Here is a 9,695-nt window from a genome sequence, read left to right as displayed (position 1 = left end):
TGAAAAAAATCAAAGGTGTTCTTCATGTACTTTGGGTAGCTGAGGTGGAGTGCATAGGTAAGTCCAAAGACCGTGTACATGGCCTGCAGAAGGCTCTCAACTTCCATCACTACATTTCCCTCCAGGATAATTCCCACTGAGGATACATTATGGTGAATGGACTGCTTGTGTGGAGTTATATTTTCTTGTTCATTGCAGAGGACCCCCACAGGAACATTGTTGTGCAAACTTTCTTCATCATTGTCCTGAAAGAAATAACAGTACATGACTTTGTTAACATCTTGCAGTCAAAAGCCTTTATAGTTATGCAGCCCACATGTCTGACCTGTCAAGTGTTCACCCCCTGCCTAGTTCAGAAATGAGTGCAAAAGTAGTTAAAAAATCATAAGAGGCACATGATACAGTTTTGGATGGTGCCTTTTTATGTATGCATACAAATCACATCAACAAAAATTAAAAAGAATCAGTTAAACAATCATTTCCTTCTGTGGAGTGAGGAAAATAACAGTTAATAGTGTAAAGCTTCTTAAAGTAACTGAAAAATAGCTTTTCTAACCAAGCAAGATAGCTAACAAGCTAACATTAGCTAAGTAGCCTTTGCTAAGTAGCAAAACAAGAGATTAAACTTACCGTTTTGTGGCTGAACTCACTTCATTCACCGAGTGCTTTAAATTTCTGTGGAATGACTTCCTTGTTATAAGTTGTTGAAGATCTCAATAACGTTGTCGTCTGTTTCGTCTTAAAATGCTTCGGAGTTCCTCAGTGCCAGCTTTTCTATTTTACTCGCTCAAAACTGGTCTAAACTGGATTTTTCGCGGGCAGGTGGATGACGTGAGAGGCAAACTAATGATATTGAGTTGTCTGAGCTCAAATACATAATTACAATAAGCTAGATCATTGGAAAGTGGCGTTTACTCAGAAAAAATAGTTAATATAAAGAATTTAGTGATACTAACTTAGTTTGTTTAAGTCCAAACCATTGATTGTACTTAAAAATATAATTACACTGAAAAAGGACATAAAAAAGTTCAGCTTAATTGAAATAAACAAGTAATGTCAGTAAATTAGACCTCTCTAAGTACTATGAACTCAGTCTCTTTGAGTACAAACAAAATCTGGGTTTACAGTGTAAACAGCATGAACTTCAAATAGAAACAGATAGTTCAAATTTTTATCATTTTGGTTTTAATTTTTGCAAATTAAAATTAAATTCTGACTTCTTTAAGGAAGTAAACACCAATGTATTTATATAAGACACCAAATTTGTTTTTAGGTTATACACCAGGAGCTTAAAAATCACAATCTGTGAATAAATGTGGAGCTATTGATAAACAGAATGAAGCTTTTCATCTCTAAAGAGCTTTATCTCTTTGCCTTTCTTCCTCAGCAGACTCCTGTCTTGTTGTCTCCTGTAGCTCTGACCAAAGCCAGACTAATTTAAATATTAAACATTGATTTATTTAAAATGTCGTACTGTTGTATTTTCTGCATTTTTTTGTTTGTTTGTTTACGAAGTCGATGAGTCGATGCAATCAGCTGGTTTTCCTTAGATATAAAACTTTGAACAAATCGCTATATAAATAAAGTGAATTAGACTTAGACTTACACAACTTTTACTGTCAAAACCAACCCAGTCTCATGGGAAAATGTACCCCCACTACGTTGGTCCACACTGCAAAACGTAGTGGAGGTACATTAATGGCCTTTTTTTTGTGGTACTGTTACATTTCTTCTGCCTATACGCTTTCTATTGTTGTACGTCCTAGTCACGTGACTTTCAAGATTCCAGCTGGGAGAAGAAGAAAAAAATATATATATATATGGCCGACATTCGCTCATTTTTTTGTGGAAAGATTAATGACTTGAGTTTGTTTTTGCATTAAAATGAGTTTTGATTACATTTCTAGTGAGAAATGTATAGTTTGTTGCCAGAATATTTACTCAGGGAATGTACATATTCACTTGCTTGTTCGTTTCTTGCAAAGATTTTTCAAGATAATGTGAAACTGTAACGTTTTGGTATAAACATGGCTGAGATTTCTCTAACTTTTAGTGGAAAAATCAATAATTTCAATCAGTTTCTGCATATAAATGGGTTTTGATTACATTTATAGCGAGAAGTGTAGGGTTTATTTACATAATATTTACTTAGTGAACATACATAATCACCCGCTTGCTAGTTTTTGCTACGTTTTTCGGATCTCGTCAGGATTATGTGAAATTGCAACGTTTTGGCTGCTACCCATCGCCTAGCATTTAGCTGCCGCCCCGATTCAACATTGAATTCTTTGTGATTTAACTCCATCTGACGGATCAAACCCTCGCCACTGCGTGCGTTGCGTCTGAGGTTGATTTTCAGATCAATGCATTACGTCGTGGCATACGGGAGAAACTAATTAAACTAGTTAAAAAAAGGATCATGGGTTAAGATCGGATGTGTTTTATTTGGAAATCTACCGGATCCTTTGTGCATTTAACTTCCTGTTTGGTGCAATCTCATTGATGGGTTTTGACCAGATTTTGACCAAAGAGGAACTAAAAAAAACCCAAAACAATTTAAATACACAACCAGCATATCAGGAATCAGTGACAGAGAGCGACTGGGACCAAAAGTTTATTGATTTCTCCCCACTGATTTCCATTCAAAATGTTTTCGATCCCACCGGGCTCTAGGGAAGGGGCGGGCATACCGCCACCTACTGTTCATGAGTGTGTAGCAACATTGTTTTACATCTATTAAAGGGATAGTTTGGGATTTTTGACATGAATCTGTATGGCATCCCCATCACCAGTGTCATGCAATCACACTGACTTACCCCTGGCAGCATCCTGTGAGCAGAGTTCTCGTCCAGCTTTGGTCAAGCCGAAAGTAGTCCGGCAGGTTTGCTAGACCCAGCGAAATAAAACGTTTCTCTTCCCAAAACATTATGTGTTCAAAAGAGCGATATTTTTGCATCCCAAAAACATTGTAGTGGAAAAAGTCACACGTCGTTATCACTTGGTCCTATTTTCTCTCTGTTCGTATCAGTGCGCGCGACACCATGACCTGACAGCTAGGGCCTACTAACCTGACAACAGCCAGATGCATGTCTCGCTCCGCCTAGCTCCTAAATTCTATTTTTTTATTTTGTATTCTGAAGATAAATAAATAATGCTTTCCTTAATCTATAAATATCTTTTATATTTCCTTTATTTCCCAATAATCCTTTAGGACTCCATTCTTGGCCTGTCCTTTCAACTCTTTTCAATTTCTTCCTTTCAGGTTCATATGTTTTGCAGTTCATCAATACATCTGCATTTTCTATCTCTCCACATCCTTCACATTAATCATTATTTTTCCTCCCTATTAAGTATAAATTGTCATTTAAATAGGTATGACCTACTCTTAATCTGATCATTATTATTTCTTCTCTTCGGTTTCTCTCATTAATATTTCTATTTAATACTGACTTTTGTACTTTATATAACCTTCTTCCTTTTTTATCTTCATTCCACCTTTTTTGCCATTTTCAATTTCTTTCCTCTTAATAAATGATTTTTCTTCCCCTTTCCCTAAAGGAATTGTAATTGTTATTGCCTCCTCTAAAGCCCTTTTTGCTAAATCAATGCCACTCCTGTATACTCTAAATAAACTGTGCTGAAGTTCTAATACTTCAGCACATGTATGTATGTATGTATGTATGTATGTATGTATGTATGTATGTATGTATGTATGTGTATATATTTATGTAACATTCATTGGCCACTTTTAAAATGTATTTCAACCAAATTTTTAATTAACATTTGTCCTCTGTCTTTAATTAAAGGAATGCATTTTGTTTGACAATTTGTATTACAGAAAAATATTTTCTCTGAGGCTACCTAATATAACTATGTCTACCAAAAAGGTAACTTTAAAAAAAAATTATATACCATTCCTCTAACCCTTCAGAGTTGCAGATTGTTCAGTTATGTATACGTATATATTTTTCATTTTATTTACTTTATTAAACGTGCCAAGTTACAATAAAATTACTACAATGCAATAACACAAACATTGAAAGGAGTGGGTAAAAGTATAAACATATCAAGCCCCAGCCCTTCTTCAGCAACATCACAAAATTATCTCATTTTTTTTATGTGTATTTTATAAGTAAACCTTCATTTTACTTCCTGGTTCTTGATTAATGCAGTGCACTCATTGATATATTAATAATAGCTCTAATAATAGTATTAACTACAATGTACTGTTAATGTTATTTGCCAACAATAATGTAACAATAGCAACATAATGCATCAAGTCAGTTTCTCATTTTTACTGTAAACCATTTTCTTTAAAAAAGTTGAATTTATATTTTCCTCTGAGGTTCTAAATTTCTTAAATATGTGTGCATGTCAAAGCCATCCATCCATCCATTATCTGACATGCTTGTCCCAATTGGGGTCACTTGTCCCAGTTGGTGCCTATCTCCAGCTGTCTACGGGCAAGAGGCGGGGTACACCCTGGACACGTCGCCATTCCATCGCAGGGAAACACAGAGACAAACAGGACAAACAACCACACACCACACCTAAGGAGAATTTAGAGAAGCCAATTAACCTAACATTCATGTTTTTTTGGACGAAACCGGAGTCCCCGGAGAAAACCATAGCATGCACAGAGAGAACATGCAACAAACATGCAGAAAGACCCGGGCTGGGAATCAAACCCAGAACCTTTGTACTGTAAGGCAGCAGTGCTACCCACTGCGCCACTGCGACACATTCCATCGCAGGGAAACACAGAGACAAACAGGACAAACAACCATTCACGAACACACACCACACCTAAGGAGAATTTAGAGAAGCCAATTAACCTAACATTCATGTTTTTTTGGACGAAACCGGAGTCCCCGGAGAAAACCATAGCATGCACAGAGAGAACATGCAACAAACATGCAGAAAGACCCAGGCTGGGAATCAAACCCAGAACCTTTGTACTGTAAAGCAGCAGTGCTACCCACTGCGCCACTGAGCAGCCCCGCATGTCATAGCCATTACAGAAAAAAAAAAACAACCTCCTAATCGAAGCAGGGAAACCTCTAAAACCTGCAGGACGACGGCCCACTAGGACCGACTTTGGGGATTCCTGGTTTAAAGCCTTAAAACATTTCATATGAAATATCTTTTCATCAGAGAATCCAAAAGTATCCATTCATTTTTTCCTGGTTTGACGAAGGCCAAACCAGTTAATGTTTGAGAAACAATTAATTACTCTTTTCCAATATTTCTTGCGGGTTTTAACTTCAACCAGATGTGAGGGATCCTGGCAGCTTGGTAAGGTTGTGTTATCCTGGACATGGAGTTTGGTGTCTTCAGACTTTTTTGAGAGTTTTTCCTCAGTATTTAGTTGTTTGTCCATCACCACACACCTGGAAGTGGTTGGTGATTCCTGTTTCTGTTTGGAGAGACTAACTGATGCTGGTAATCTTTTGTGGATCAGGGGTGGGTTCAAATTGGGCTTCAATAAGGAGGAATCAACTGTAAAATTTGAATGTTCTGATAAACTTCTCCTTATTTTCTCTTTTTGATCACTCGAATGAGATGAATATTGAGATTGATAAGGTACAATCACAATAACGGGATTAAATGTTACAGTTTTAGACTTCTTTTCTTCCACCACCTTTTTGTTGGGACTGCTAGTCATTATTGTTCCCTTCTTAAGTGAACTGGTCAGTATTTTCACTTGTTGATTACCACAATCAGTTGGCTGTTGATCATTAGTCTTTGAGATGGTTGTTGATTCATCTTTCAGATCACTGGTCTCAGATGAGAATGGGGATGTTATAATAGGTAATTCTGTGTCTAAATCTGACTGAATAACCAAGTTATTTTCAGGAGAGGGTGTCCCGCTGCACAAAGTTGATGAGTTCCTGCCAAATGAATCCACTGATGAACTGTCTTTCCATTGTCCAGGGTAGTCAGTGTCGGAACTATGATCAAGGCTATCCTCTTTGAATTTCATTAAATGTAAGATATTAATTGTCCGTCGATTATTTTTGCCCCAGCATTCATCGTTGCTGTCCGAAGAGGAGCTTTCTTCTTCTGAACTGGAAATACATGTATTTAGTGACTCAGAACTGGTACTGGTTATCTCAGATAATGATGTGGCTCTCCACTGTTGTGATGTTATGAATTTGTAAGTTCTCATTGCCTCATGGGCTTCAAGAACATAAGGGCTGCTGCTGTCAAATTTAGACAGATGGTCCATGGTAATAAAGCTATATTTAAGAGCAGCTGCTGAGGTAATACGTTCCTGTGGTGTAGGATTTAGCATTTGCTTTAGAAAATCTATGAAACTTAGTAAATCCTGCCTTTCAATGGGGTCTTGCGTTGCTGGACGGATTTCCAGCAGGTCGTCCAAAGACTTCAGCTTCAGCACTGGACTAGACATCTCAAATCTATTTTTCCAAAAGGAAAAATTATTACTGCTGTATGGTTCACCCAGCATTTTAAAAAGTGCCACCATCGTTTCTTTAGGAGGATAATATTCAAACAGTTGATCTCCAAGGTAGAAATAGATCAAAGTGAGGGCTAGAGACCACAAATCCAAACGAGCATCTGGCTTGTCAAACATAATTTCCTCCGGAGACATGTAAGGAAGACGGTTAACACAAATATTTTCCATTATTTCTATCTCCTCAGAGTAACCCATATTGATTAATTTCACTTTTAGAGAGGAGCGGTCTACCAGCATTATGTTGTCAGGGCTCATATCTCTATATGCTATTCCATTACTATGTAGGAAGTGTAAAGCCACCAGTACCTGTTGAGCGATAACTCGAATGTTACACAAATGTAGTCCACCGCCTACAAATAGCTCTGTAAAGTTTTCCAAATCGATATCCAGTTTTTCAAACACAAAGCACCGGTTTTTTTTATAGTAAAACTCTTCATAAAACTTCACTATGTTGTAGTTGTCCGATCCAAGCACTTTGATTTTTTTCAAGACATTATTTTCCTCCTTTAAATCGATAAACTCATTCTCTTTTCCTAATTTTATTACAACAATCTCTCCAGTTTCTTGGTTTATGCACTTGGTAATTATTGTTTCTTCTTTAGAGCATAACATTTCTATCAAGAGGTATTTGCTTGTTTCCGATTCAAAAACAAAATCTTTCCCTGCTGAGAACAATTCCCTCCAAATCGTGTTGCTTTCAGATGTCGAGCCGGTCGTTGATTCATCTTCCGAATCAGAGGCCTCAGATGAACAGGAGGATGTGATAGCTGATTCTGTGTCTGAACTGCCTGAACATTCACTGTAAGTTTCCCAGCCAGAACTGGTTATCTCAGATAATGATCTGGCTACCAAACTTTCTGATGTCTGTTTTTCCGCCTTCATCTCTGGCACTAATTTTATTAACAGTCTGTTCGGTGTCCTGATGTCCAAAGCACAGTCTTTCTTTAAAGGAATACTGTTTGTTTTTTAAGAATTTAAAATCACTCTTATTTTCTTACAACAACTCAGTGTGACCACCTCAGAATCTAGTCTGAACTAATGATATGCTCTGATGACACACCCATTTGATAGAATGCCTATGACGTCACAAAAATTCCGAATGTGCTAAAAATAGTAACTGGGTGGGAGGGGTTGTATGTGTGGGCGTGTACAGGGGCGGATTTACCAGTAGGTAAAGCTAGGCAGTTGCCTAGGGCCCCGAGTTCCTGGGGGGCCCCCTAAAACTCCTTTTACATGTATGGTTAAAACAGCTATTACTTATTTGTGCACATTCATTATGTTTTTGATAAAAATCCTTTCGCTAAAATGCCATTAGAATGCTTAGAATATTAAGTGTGTCTCGGGGCCCCCCCTACAGTGTCCACTACATTGGTTCAGTCCATTTTCTGCGCATGGGCAGAAAGGTCCAAACTATTTGAAAACAAACGGTGCGAAGAGAAGATACGAGCAGAGAGGGGGAGAAGAGAAAAGAAAGGATAGGAAAGAAAGATGAAAAGAAGTTACCCTAGCGGTGCTGAAAAGAAGAGAAAGAAGAATGAAAGTAGGAAGCTGCTTTCAAAGTTACCGAAAATGAATGACTTCCCTCCGTTCCCGCTCCGCCCCGCTGACGTACGTCGTGCGGAGCGCTTGTCTTTCATGTAAATCAATGAGAGCTGTTCCACATCCACCGCTACTCCTCCGCACGTCTCCGTCCACTTACATCTTCTACGTCCGTCACCGCATAATTTTTATACATTAAATAATACGATGCAAACTATTGGTTATTCACCAACCAGGAAGCAGATTTCTCATCTCCATCAAAATATTTATTTTATAGGGACTAAAAGTTTAATCAAATCCATTCAAAAGAAACTTCTCATTACAGGAATGGATGAAGAGAAGTGTAGAAGACAAACAAAGTTCATTCAAAAAAAGCAGTTTTAAATGATCCTAGTTATCCCCGTTACAAAAATCTACAAATATATATATATATTTGGGCAGAAACTGAACATATGCTGAAGGCAGATGGGGATTTTGTTAATACGTCATATTAAATTAAGTGTTCACAGGGTTTATACAGGAATGAGTGACTCTAATTTAATGCTATTAGAAATTATTTTAATGCCATCAACAAGAACCATGTACACAAGTTATTAGTGTACATGAAATATGAAGGAGCTGTAAGCACAGTTCCATGACTTGTATGTATGTAAACAAACACACACACACGTATATTTATATATTCTCTAGCTTTTTCTCCGCCTCGAGCTTCCTTTCCGAACATACGGCTTTATGATCAGTTTCACGCAAATTAATAGCGATATAGTACATCTGAAAAAATCGTTTTTATAAACATTTTTATTAAAGAATCATAAATGCCACGATAAACATATTTAATTAATTTTAGTGCCAATTAAGGCCATGATTTAAAAAAAGAATTATGAATTTTAATTATTTTTAATGATCCGCGGACACCCTGGTTCATCTGGCGCATGCCCTCTACGATCTCCAAGGAACTCAGAGCGGAGCGGACGGGAGCCACAGCGTAGGATGTAGGCTTTGCTTTGTGCAGGCGGTCTGGAGCGCAGCGGGGCGGTGCGCTGACGGAGTATGTGGGATTTCGGGGTTCGGCTTCTTCACTGCGGCGAGCAGCAGCAGTAACCCATGAACAGCTGAAAACTCAGCGGTAACGCTGGCACCTGTTGAGGAGGATCCATCGTGTGGAGTGGAACAACTAGTGAGTATTAAGCCGTTGAAGGGGATATTCCCCCTATATTGATAAGTATTTATTTACCTTATTGAAGATGGGTCATTTTAAAGTAAATTTCTAATTTCATTTGGATTTGCTACAAACGATGAAAAATCAATTATTTAGGTGTTTTTTATGCTGAATTTCAGGAAAATCTCAGGCTTTTAAATGTTGTAAAATCATCCATAAGTTTTATGTGTTTTAGTCCTTAATAATTTAAGTTATACATTAAAAAAACATAAGGAAGTTATTTCCAACATCTCACTCTGCTTTACAGCTTTGTATTAACATTGCTTTAATGTGTGTTATGCTACGTTCACACCGGATGCAGCAAGAGCAGCAAAATCGCGTCTGCTGCTTGATTTTTGCTGCTTGTACAAGTTATGCTGCGTTCACACCGGGGGCAGCTGGCGCGACAGAAGCAGCGAGTTTACATGCAAAGTCAATGGTTGACGCGCGTCAAGGCGCAGCAAAATGTCCCGCGGCGCG

This window comes from Cyprinodon tularosa, unplaced genomic scaffold (genome assembly GCF_016077235.1).
Source record: "Cyprinodon tularosa strain WSP-4 unplaced genomic scaffold, ASM1607723v1 ctg142, whole genome shotgun sequence".
Classification (NCBI taxonomy): domain Eukaryota; kingdom Metazoa; phylum Chordata; class Actinopteri; order Cyprinodontiformes; family Cyprinodontidae; genus Cyprinodon; species Cyprinodon tularosa.
Note: the sequence above shows the minus strand (reverse complement) of the source record.